At 38.1% G+C, this 12,096-nt stretch overlaps 1 protein-coding gene across 2 annotated transcripts in view; it reads left to right on the forward strand.

The window, feature by feature from the left end:
- The first annotated feature begins 1,434 nt into the window (after positions 1-1,434).
- LOC106867918 (uncharacterized) overlaps positions 1,435-12,096 on the forward strand; it is a 40,941-nt gene continuing 30,279 nt past the window's right edge. The window contains exons 1-2 of one of the 2 annotated variants that reach the window (XM_052971625.2): positions 1,435-1,596; positions 1,774-1,829. The gene's annotated coding sequence lies outside the window, so the exon portion shown is untranslated. Of the gene's footprint in view, positions 1,597-1,773; positions 1,830-8,492; positions 9,829-12,096 lie in introns of those variants that run through there. The other variant, XM_052971624.2, reaches the window with a different exon arrangement.

The following is a 12,096-nucleotide window of genomic DNA, read 5'->3' on the forward strand; positions in this document are numbered from 1 at the left end:
TTACTCTTTGCATCCCTTCTTTCTTCTATCTATCAATTTACTCTCACACTCTATTTTCCTAACTTTTCACCTCTTCATCTTCTCCCTCTTTCTTTTTACTTGCTCTCACCTTTCCTAAACTTTTTAATTTCCCTTTTTCCTTCTCCTCCTTGTGCTCCCCACCCCCTCTCTCTGTATCACTCTATCCTTGTTTCTTTTTCTTTTTTTTTTCCATCAGCAATCAGACTGTCTTGTTTTCCTTTTCCTCTTTCTCTCAGTTTTCTTCCTTTTTTTCTTTTACTCAATCAGTCATTTTCTTTCTTTCTTTCTTTCTCTTATCATTATTATGTATTTTCTGTTTTTGTTTCTTCTCTTCCTCCTTATTCACATTTCTTTTCTTTTCTTTTATGTTCCCTCACTCATCCCTCCGTACTTTTGCTATCTTTCTATCCCTCCTCCCCGTATTACAACTTTTTCCTTCTCGAAACCAATCTTTCAGTAGTCTAAATATGCAGTCAGAGTCGGACGCATTAAATTACTGGTATTTAACAACCAGGTACTTATTAAATCGACTTCACCACGAAGAAAGGGACATATGTTGCTTTCAACGAAGAGTATTAATCCAGATGTATTCCATTTTCTATTAATAGTTTATTTTAACGAAATCCAAGAGCAAGTTTACCGAGGTAAGAGTACTGTTGATCAAACAATAAGCCAGCATATCACAGGTACTTTATTATAAATAAAAAGAGAATATTACCTCTGCTGGAATTAAACGTGAAATATATAGTTCTTGATGTTGTTTAACCCCAAGTCAGCTCTAACTGCGCAATCTACAAAGGCATTCCAGCCGTGATCATCCCAAAATTACTCTTCCCACATATTTTGCAATATGTAGAACTATTAAATTATGAGTTCTTTTTTTTTTAACCAAGGTGAGACTGCGTGAGCTGAGGGACTTGACTACTATTTCTCCTAGTTCAAGTAACCTTATGGAGTTTCCCTCGCTCGCTCGCAGCATGCATAGCGAATGAATTAAGTACTATAAAGCGCTGTGGTTTCTAACATATTGGTACATGACCATATAATTTTGGAGGGACACATCTGATTATATCTAATACTTATTTTATCGATCTATGATGGATAAAAGACGAAGTCGACGTCAGTAGGGCTTGAATCCACAGAGTAGACATGTGTAAACCGCGAGTTATTTTGGCCCCCACTCTAAAGATTCCAAAAATAATAGTTGACAGGGCGAGGATTATGCCATACAAAATAATTCAATTTGTTTCGTAACATGCTTAAAGCGGAAATCTTGTCGGGCCACGAAAATAGACAATAGGCATATCCTACAGATGATTTAATCAACCTTGTCCTCTATAATTTATAGCAATGTGTTTATACTAAAAATCACCATTAACAACGAAATAAAGTCACCATGTACTTTTATTACAGCTATCAAACACTGAATGACAGGATGAATATTAAAACTCAACAACAGTTTATTTATAGATAGGAAGGAAACGTGAAGAATCCGCTGCTAACGGGTGTTTGTGGCTGCTCTGTAGGAGAACGATGTAAATGATTCACTAGAAAGCACGCGAAAATTAAGAAACGGTACGTTTCCTTGTGTATTTTTTCAGAATTTATCGTAAATTACTGAGGTAATTAATTAGTTTTGTGGTATAAAAGTACATAGCTGAAAGAATGAGTGAGTGGATGAGAACGAGATAGAAAGTGAGTCAATCAGTTAAAATTAAATGTTATTATTACTATTTTCAATTTTTCCAACAGAGAACAGCGAAATACTTTCGCGGAGTTTTACACGAAGCTGCTGCATAATTATTACTGTAAGTACAGTTTGTTCAATCTCTCTCTCTCTCTATATATATATATATAGGTACTACTAAAGCAGCACGGTCCCGAACGCGCAGTCGCGCGTCCGGACTAGCTAGTCTTGAGTGGTCGATCCTAACCCTAACCCTGTCCCTAACCCTATCCCTAACCATATCCCCAACCCACGTGTGCAAATGAATACGTGTTTAGGGTTAGGGTTAGGATCGACCACTCACGACTAGCTAGCGCGGACGCGCGACTGCGCGTTCGGAACCGTGCTGCTTTAGTAGTACCCCCCCTCTCTCTCTCTCTCTCTCTCTCTCTATATATATATATATATATATATTTAAGAGGTCATGGGCCAACGGGTTTTTGGGATCTGACGATATGCCACAAAGCTAAACCCTTTATGGACGGGAAACCTAAGGTAATCCCATAAACCGGCCTTACCCATTTTTAAAATAAATACTTATACATATGTGTGTCTGTGTGTGTGTGTGTCTGTGTGTGTGTGTGTAAGCATTAAATAACGTATTTATATCTAAAATTTTTTAGAGGATCAATTAAAAAAACATCTACAAACAAAATATTATGTAATGAAAAGTTTTTTTAAAAAAAAAACAAACTTTTATCTCTTTCTCCACGCAACCAAATGATCGCAAGTAACTATCAATAGAAAATAATAAAAATGATAATTTAATGTACTTCACGAGCGTGTCTTTAGTCACTTTACATGAATGAATTTTAAGCAGTGGCATTTTGTTTCCTTTTAACACAAGAATAACGGGGGATTCCGACATAATTGTTCCCCCACCAAAACTGATTGAGAAAAAAATTGGTGGGCGCTCACACATATATATTGATACGCGATGATAGGCGGTCCCACAAGAGAGTGTGTTACAATCTCAGATCAGTGGTTCCCGTACTGGTAAGGATCGGCCTCAAAACTAACTCGTCCAAGTCAGAGGTCGTGAATATCAATTATGATACAGAGAGCTTCACGGCCTCCATTTCGCACATTACATATATATCTATGCCAATTATATCTACTTAACGGAACTTGAAAATTCGGAAAAAAAAAAAAAAAAATTATGATAAGCGCTGGCGTGGCTGTGTGGTAAGAAGTTTGCTTCGCAACCACGTGATTCCGGGTTCATTCCCACTGCATGGCACCTTGGGCAAGTGTCTTCTACTATAGCCTCGGGCCAACTAAAGCCTTGTTAGTGGATTTGGTAGATGGAAACTGAATGTGTGTGTGTGTGTGTGTTTGCACCCCGCCCACTGCTTGATAACTTGTGTTAGCTTGTTTACATCTCTGTAACTCAATAGTTCAGCAAAATAAACTGATGTAATAAGAACCAGGCTTAAAGGAAAAAAAAGTACTGGTGTTGATTTGTTAAACTAAAATTCTTCAAGGCGGTGCCCCAGCATGGCACAGCCAAATGACTGAAACAATTAAAAGATAAAAGATGTGTATCAGCATGCACTGTGCTTGCCCACATTTTTCTTTTTCTTTCTTTTTACCATTAAACTCTGATACACTCATAATCTATTCCATCTGAAGGGTGTTTGTAGGAAATTACATTGAAAAACAACCATTTTTCAGAAAGTTATGAAGAAACAATGTCAGTGGTGGGAGTTGCACACTTGTGTGGCTAAGCTGATAACAGTACAACATGAACTCACAAACCAGGAAGCAATTTAACTATTGTTGCTTGAGCCAGTGTAGAAACTGCTCCTGTTATTCATTCTATGAGTGGAGGCGCAATGACCCAGTGGTTGGGGCAGCGGACTCGCGGTCATAGGATCGCAGTTTCAATTCCCAGACCGGGCGTTGCGAGTGTTTATTGAGCGAAAACACCTAAAGCTCCACGAGGCTCCAGCAGGGGATGGTGGCGAACCCTGCTGTACTCTTTCACCACAACTTTCTCTCACTCTTACTTCCTGTTTCTGTTGTGCCTATAATTCAAAGGGTCAGCCTTGTCACATAATGTCACGCTGAATATCCCCGAGAACTACGTTAAGGGTACACGTGTCTGTGGAGTGCTCAGCCACTTGCTCGTTAATTTCACGAGCCGGCTGTTCCGTTGATCGGATCAACTGGAACCCTCGACGTCGTAAGTGACGGAGTGCCAACAACAACCATTCATTCTATGAGAAATGACCATTAAATCTTCAAATCATACCTCCACTACACTGGCTCCTGAAAGTTTTGTAACTTGCAGATCACTTCAAAACAAGTGAAATTATTTTGACATGCACACACACACACACACACACACACACACACACACACACACACACACACACATTTATCTACAGTTTCTGTTCACCAAATTCCATCCACAATATATTGGTCAACCTAAGATTACAGTAGTTAAGTGTCTGTCATACAGCAAGGGTGAACTCGCAATAGCCCGGATGCTGAAAACTTCTTAATGACACAGCCCTGCATGCCTTCAAGAAACAAATATAGATAATATGAAAGTGAAACATTAATATTGATTAATATTTAGGAGTGGCTATGTGGTAAGTAGCTTGCTTACCAACCACATGGTTCTGGGTTCAGTCCTGCTGCATGGCACCTTGGGCAAGTGTCTTCTACTATAGCCTCGGGCTGACCAAAGCCTTGTGAGTGGATATCTGGTAAGCGGAAACTGAAAGAAGCTCGTCGAAATGCCAGTGTTTTAATGGTGGCAGCTGATGAAGGATATGTTCTCTATGTGGCCTGCTTGTTTTTTGTACCTTGTTTATCATTTTGTCTATGTTTTTTTTTGCAAAGTCATGTACCCAGATATGTATTTATATGTACATGTAGATGAAGGTATGTACATACATGTACATATATATGCATATACTCATATTGTTTATATATATATGTGTGTGTGTGTGTGTGTGTATGTATGTTTGTGTGTCTGTGTTTGTCCCCCCAACATCGCTTGACAACCAATGCTGGTGTGTTTATGTCTCCGTAACTTAGCGGTTCGGCAAAAGAGACCGATAGAATAAGTACTAGGCTTACAAAGAATAAGTCCTGGGGTCGATTTGCTCGACTAAAGGCGGTGCTCCAGCATGGCCGCAGTCAAATGACTGAAACAATTAAAAGAGTAAAAGAGTTACCAAACAAGGCAGCAAGATGGCAGAATTGTTAGCATGCCGCGCAAAATACTTAGCGACATTTCGTCCGTCTTTACATTCTGAGTTCAAATTCTGCCAAGGTCGACTTTACATTTCATCCTTTCAGGGTCAGTAAAATAAGTACCAGTTGAGTGCTGAGTTCAATGTAATTGACTTACTCCCTCTGCAGAAATTTCTGGCCTCATGCCAAACTTTGAAATCAATATTTATATTATCAAACTTTAATCAATATCAAAGGTGCATTCTTACTTTTCAAACATTGCAACCTGGTGTGTTTATTGGAGTTTTACTCTGTTGCAAGAAGCTCATGTTTGGGGTCTGGAGAACATAAAAATATATGAACAGAAAATATTTTAAAGGGCTTCTTTTAATCCACTGTACCATCTTCCTTTCTCTCTCTCTCTCTCTCTCTCTCTCACTCTCTCTCTCTCTCTCTGTATAAGTATGTATGTATACTCTTTTACTCTTTTAATTGTTTCAGTCATTTGACTGCGGCCATGCTGGAGCACCACCTTTAGTCGAGCAAATCGACCCCAGGACTTATTTTTTGGAAGCCTAGTACTTATTCTATTGGTCTCTTTTACCAAACCGCTAAGTTACGGGGGACGTAAACACACCAGCATTGGTTGTCAAGCGATGTTGGGGGGACAAACACAGACCGAGACCTTTGGAAATGTGCTGTGCGTGAGAAGACCCGGCAAGCCAAGTGAGATCGTTGCCAGTGCCCCTGGACTGGCTCTTGTGCGGGTGGCACATAAGATGCACCATTTTGAGCGTGGCTGTTGCCAGTACCGCCTGACTGGCCTTCGTAGGGTTTTCGAGTGAGATCGTTGCCAGTGCCCCTGGACTGGCTCTTGTGCAGGTGGCACATAAAAGACACCATTTCGAGCGTGGCCGTTGCCAGTACCGCCTGACTGGCCTTCGTGCGGGTGACACGTAAAAGCACCCACTACACTCTCTGAGTGGTTGGCGTTAGGAAGGGCATCCAGCTGTAGAAACTCTGCCAAATTAGATTGGAGCCTGGTGTTGCCATCTGGTTTCACCAGTCCTCAGTCAAATCGTCCAACCCATGCTAGCATGGAAAGCGGACGTTAAACGATGAGGATGATGATGATGATGATGATGATGATGATGACTACATTTACCGATAACAAAACTACTATTTTGTCTGAGTAATGGACATGAATGGTTTGTAGAAAGTTGACTAAAAGGCTACAGAGTATAGTTGTGAGCAAGGTGGTTATTTTGTGAGAAGCCTTTATAAATTGAATGTCTGTGTATAAGGTCGGCACATGTGACTTCAAAAACAACTTCATGCTTGTGTTAGGTACAAGTTTATGACTCAATACCGAATAGATTATCTTTTCTTTCTTTTATTCTTTCTTTCTTTCTTCCTTCCTTACATTTTCTTTCTTTCTTTCTCACATTTTTCTTTCTTTCTTCCTTCCTTCCTTCCTTTCTTTCTTTCTTACAGTTTTATTTTTTGGTCCATACTTTCTCTCTTTCACTTTCTTTCTTTTTTAATTTCTTTCATTTTTCATTGTTGTTTTTTAAAACTATTTTTGGGCTTGTTCTCCTTTCATTCTTATTCCATTTTGCTTTTCTTTTTCTCTCCCCCCTCTCTCCCTCTACCCCCCCACTTTTCGACTTTTTTCTCCTCTCACTCAAACTCTTTTGCTCTCCTTTCTTGTTGCTCACTTTGCTCTTCCTCCTTTCCCTCTCTGTATTACCAACTCTCCTTTTTCTTTTTCTCTCTCTCCCCTCTATTACTCTCTCCTTCCAAGTATTTCAACTCTTCCTCCGCCTCCTTTACTCTTCTTATTCTTTTTCCAGCACTTCATCTCTCTCTCCCATATCTTGTCACTCTCCTTTTCTCCACCACAGCTCTCTCTTCTAGCTATTCTTATTCCTTCTCTCTCTCTCACACATAAACACATGTACACTGCCAAAAGTCAGTCTGTTTATACAACGCTGCGAACGTTTACTTTAACAATCAGAAGAACAATATGGATAATATACACATTTCAATATTTTTATTATTGTTATAATCATAATAGTACCAGGCAAATAGACCAGATATAGTTGTCAAAGATCATGAAGAAAAAAAATGCTTTCTAATTGATGTATCAATACCAGCAGATGACAACGTTTCTCTAAAAGAAATGGAAAAACTTTCAAAATACAAAGACCTGGAAATAGAGATAACTCGAATGTGGAATCTAAAAACAGAAACAATTCCTATCATAGTAGGTGCCTTAGGTATAATAAAAAAATATTCAGACAAATACATAACAAAAATAGCAGGACTTACAAATATATATAACATACAGACACATCCTACGCAAAACACTTTCAATACAGTAAACATAAGAGCACCACAGCACATACTCAAGGCGCACAGAGCTGCGCTCGGTAGTGAAGTGAAAGCACGTTATAAAAATAAAACTACTGAACAATAATAATAATAATATCATCATCATCACTATTGTTATCATCATTATCATCTGTCTTCGACACCACTTCCACCACACCACCATCGCCACTGCCACTAGCACCAACATCACCACCACCACCACCACCACAACTATTGGAACTACTATAATTCACAATTAGAACTACTAAAATGTGAGCGACAAATCCATTCTTATTGCTTCCGACTCTACAGCAACTGAATGTGAAAGTGTCAATATCTTCGGTGAGGGGGAAAAAAAAAAGGATTACGAAAATGCTAGAAAAAGCAGCCAAATCTCTGTCTCCCAAAATATCAGCTCTACTATTTTGTAGTCCATTCTTTCCCTCGAACCATCAACTTCTGATGGTGTCAGTGGAAACTCATATGATGTAGTACATGTGTTGCACATTTTAAGCCTGATGGAACTCATCCCTCCTCTCATTTGAATACAGCTAAAATCTTCCAAAGAAAAAGAAAACAAAAAGAGAGAGAAGAATAATTACCTTTGTTGCTAGACTGGTTCTTTATTGACCCAGAAAGAATGAACGACACAGTTGACTTTGGCGGGATTTGAACTCAGTGTGCAGTGAGCCAGAACAGATACCTCCAGGTTGTTGCTATCTTACTGTCGTATATATATATATATAGAAAAAAAAGAGGTCTGGATGACCACGGTTCATAGGTTGGCTTTATAAGGGTTTGACCTAGGGTTAAACAATAACTATAATACTAAAAGCAAAACAAAACTCAGCAACACTAAAATATAGTATTTCAAGCTTTCATAACTTAATATTTCCCCCGCTTCTCATAGAATATCTTACATGCACACACACTCTCATACAGGCATATAATACATTCGTTTATATATATATATATATATATATATATATATATATATATATATATATATATATATATATATATATATATATAATACATGTGCATACATACATACATACACACACACACTCACACACAAATATAATACATACGTATATATATATATATATATATATATATATATTCATCCATCCATCCATATATATATATAAACTTACATATATACATATATAGCACACATTCACTCACATACATTCCTAAAGACTATTTACAACAACATGGTGGCAACATTCTTGCCTTTTCATGGTGCAGAGAAAGAGAGAGGGTGAGAGAAAACAGAAAACTAAAAGATTACACTTCTACAAATTGAAAAACAGAAGATTGAACAATCGTAATATTGCAATAAGTTATGGTCCAGAGACGTAAGCTGTTTTTGTCAACTTAAAAATATTGGAAGTGTTCCACTGCTTTCTTACATCATTAAATTATGGTAAGACTATTGACCACTTTACTTTCTATATGGGCCAGCAATGAGCTGAGGGAACCTCTTCACGGTCACTTAATCTGCTAGAAATAACAGCAATTCTCTTCCAAATCACTCCTTGCTATCTTCAAAGGATATGTTGGGTAAGGTTATGTGGCTCTGGGATTCCTGCACATAGGAAAACAGAGACGGGATGGTCAAAGCTGGTATACTTTTGATCATAAGTCTGCTCAGTCAGGATTTTATTTGCAACAACAAATTGGTGAGGGAGCCACTGCATGGTCACTCGACCTGGTAGAAATAGCAGCCAAATCTCCCTCAAATCACACTGCAGGGTCTTTAAAAAAGAAGAAAAGACACGTTGGATATTGTGGTCTTTGGTACACTGTCTCAAATACTAAAAAGGCAAGATGGTCATTGTGAGATTGCCATTTGATCATCGGTCTGCTTGATCAAAGCTGACCTGGGGCTAAACTACTACCGTAACTAAATTTCATACTTTGCTCTGTTACACTAAATTATGTTATGAGTCAAGGAGGAAGTCTCTTCATAGTCACAAAGTTTGCTAAAAATAGCAGCCAAATCACTTAACCTTAACTCACACTACCTTCTCCATGAAGGGAAAATGTTGATAAGGTAGTTAGAATGTGTGCCCAAGAAAAAGTCCAGGATGGTCATGGCTGGAATGGTTTTGATCTTCATAGTTCTCTCTCTCTCTAAATGAATACTCGCTTAGAGTTAAACAACAAGTGAATTACATTACATCATCAAATCTATCAGATCACAATATTTCAACCATCTCAATTTAATATAACTATTTACAAAGAAAAAAAAAAGACAGCAACAACAAAAAGACAAGAGAAAAATTAGACCTGTATGTGGTTGTTTGTTTTGCTGGAAATAGCACCCAAATTGTCCTCAAATTAAATCTTACCATCACAGAAAAAAAATAGTGACATTGGAACATACAATGTAGTTCAGAGTACATAAAATCTGGAAAGAAAACTTTGCCTGTGGTTAAACAATAACTACAACAACAGCGACAACTTTAAGAATAACATCAACACCCAGCAAAAGTAGAAAGAGAGAGGCCTTTAATGTAAGTTTCTTTGAAGTTTTTGATAACAAACTGCCTGAAACCGGCAATGGTTATATGATACTAACTTGCTGTATTAAAGTGATGTAAATTAAAATCTTCCATCAAAATTTCATGTTAATTTATGTTTTCAGACACCCGCTTAAATAATAGTAAAGTTTATTTTCATATATTCTTCAGTTATTAAAATTAACAGAAATGTGGTATCAAAAGGGTTAATATATGTGTTTAACCTATTTATCTATTCTTCAAATAAATCTATTGTGTTTTGGAATGTTATCTAAGAATCTGCTCACTTGATATGAAGAATGGCCTTTCCTAAGACGGACTATATTAAGAATCTATGAAGTTAAGGATTTTAGAGAAAAATTTTCACACTTATCCAATTGGATGCAAGTATGATTCAATCAAAATTTGGTTTCAAATTTTGATGAGGCCAGCAGTTTCGGGGTAAGGGGTAAGTTGATTACATTGACCCTTGACCCCAAAATGATGAAAGGCAGAGTTGACCCTGGTGTCATTTGAATTCAGAATGTAAAGACAGATGAAATGCTACTAAGGATTTTGCTCAACGGGCTAACATTTCTTCTTTCTTTATTGCCCACAAGGGGCTAAACATAGAGGGGACAAGCAAGGACAGACTAAGGGATTAAGTTGATTACACCTACCCCAGTGTGTAACTGGTACTTAATTTATCGACCCCGGCGAAATTTGAACTCAGAACGTAACAGCAGACGAAATACCACTAAGCATTTCGCCTGGCGTGCTAACGTTTCTGCCAGCTTGACACCTTCATGATATTATTGAATTATCAGGGCATAGCTGTATGTTTAAGAAGCTTGTATTACAAACCTGAGGTTCTGGGCTTCATCCCACTGAGCAGTATCCTAAGTAACACCTTTGACATTTATCATGCTTGAGTAGAAGACTCATTAAGCCGAGAAAAATTGCTGTCATGGTAGATACTGTTGTCACACAAATGGCACCGATGCTGGTGGCATGTAAAAGCACCCATTACACTCTCAGAGTGGTTGGTGTTGGGAAGTACATACAACTGTAGAAAACCATGCCAAATCAGTCTGGAGTCTGGTGCAGCCTTCCCACTTACCAGCTTCCCAGCCACATGGTTTGGAGTTCAGTCCCACTGCATGGCACCTTGGGCAAGTGTCTTCTACTATTGCCTCAAGCTGACCAAAATCTTGTGAGTGGATTTGGTAGACGGATACTGTCATATATATATGTATGTATGTATATACTTGTGTGTTTGTGCCTATATTTGTCCCCCAACACCATCGCTTGACAACCGATGTCGGTGTATTTACATCCCTGTAACTTGGTGGTTCAGCAAAAGAGACTGATAAAATAGGTACCAGGCTTACAAAAAAAAACAGTAGGCGGTGCTCCAGCATGGCCACAGTCAAAATGACTGAAACAAGTAAAAAAATAAAAGAATACATCCATCCATATATATATATATATATATATATATATAGGAGAGCACTCCGTCAGTTACGACGACAAGGGTCCCAGCTGATATGATCAACAGAACAGCTTGCTTGTGAAACTAACATGAAAGTGGCTGAGCATTCCACAGACACATGTACCCTTAACGTAGCTCTCAGGGAGATTCAGCATGACACAAAGTGTGACAAGGCTGGCCCTTTAAAATACAAGTACTACTCATTTTTGCCAGCTGAGTTGACTGGAGCAACGTGAAATAAAGTGTCTTGCTCAAGGACACAATGCATCACCGGGAATTGAACTCATGACCTTATGATTGTGAGCCGAATGCCCTAACCACTAAGCCATGTGCCTCTATTTCCAGGTCTTTGTATTTTGAAAGTTTTTCCATTTCTTTTAGAGAGACGTTGTCATCTGCTGGTATTGATACATCAATTAGAAAGCATATAATATAAATAATATATATATATATATATATATATATATATATATATATATATATATATATATATATGCATATATACATACATATATGTACATACTTACATGTTTACATATATACATATGCATATGTGGACACAGGATGTCACAACACAAGGAACGACCCTTCATCAGTTGTCAGCTGTTTTGCTAATCCGTATTTCGAGCAATTTATGACAAGATACACCTCTGATAAAACAGTTGCTCCCACAAAGCAAATTAAATAAAATTTGCGATCTTGCAGAGAGTCAAGATGGTGACAAAAACAGGACAGTGAAAACAAACAGGAAGGTTGCTAAGCCTAAACGAGGTTATGGTGGCGAACGCGAA

This window comes from Octopus bimaculoides, chromosome 11 (genome assembly GCF_046866305.1).
Source record: "Octopus bimaculoides isolate indiv1 chromosome 11, ASM4686630v1, whole genome shotgun sequence".
Classification (NCBI taxonomy): Eukaryota; Metazoa; Mollusca; class Cephalopoda; order Octopoda; family Octopodidae; genus Octopus; species Octopus bimaculoides.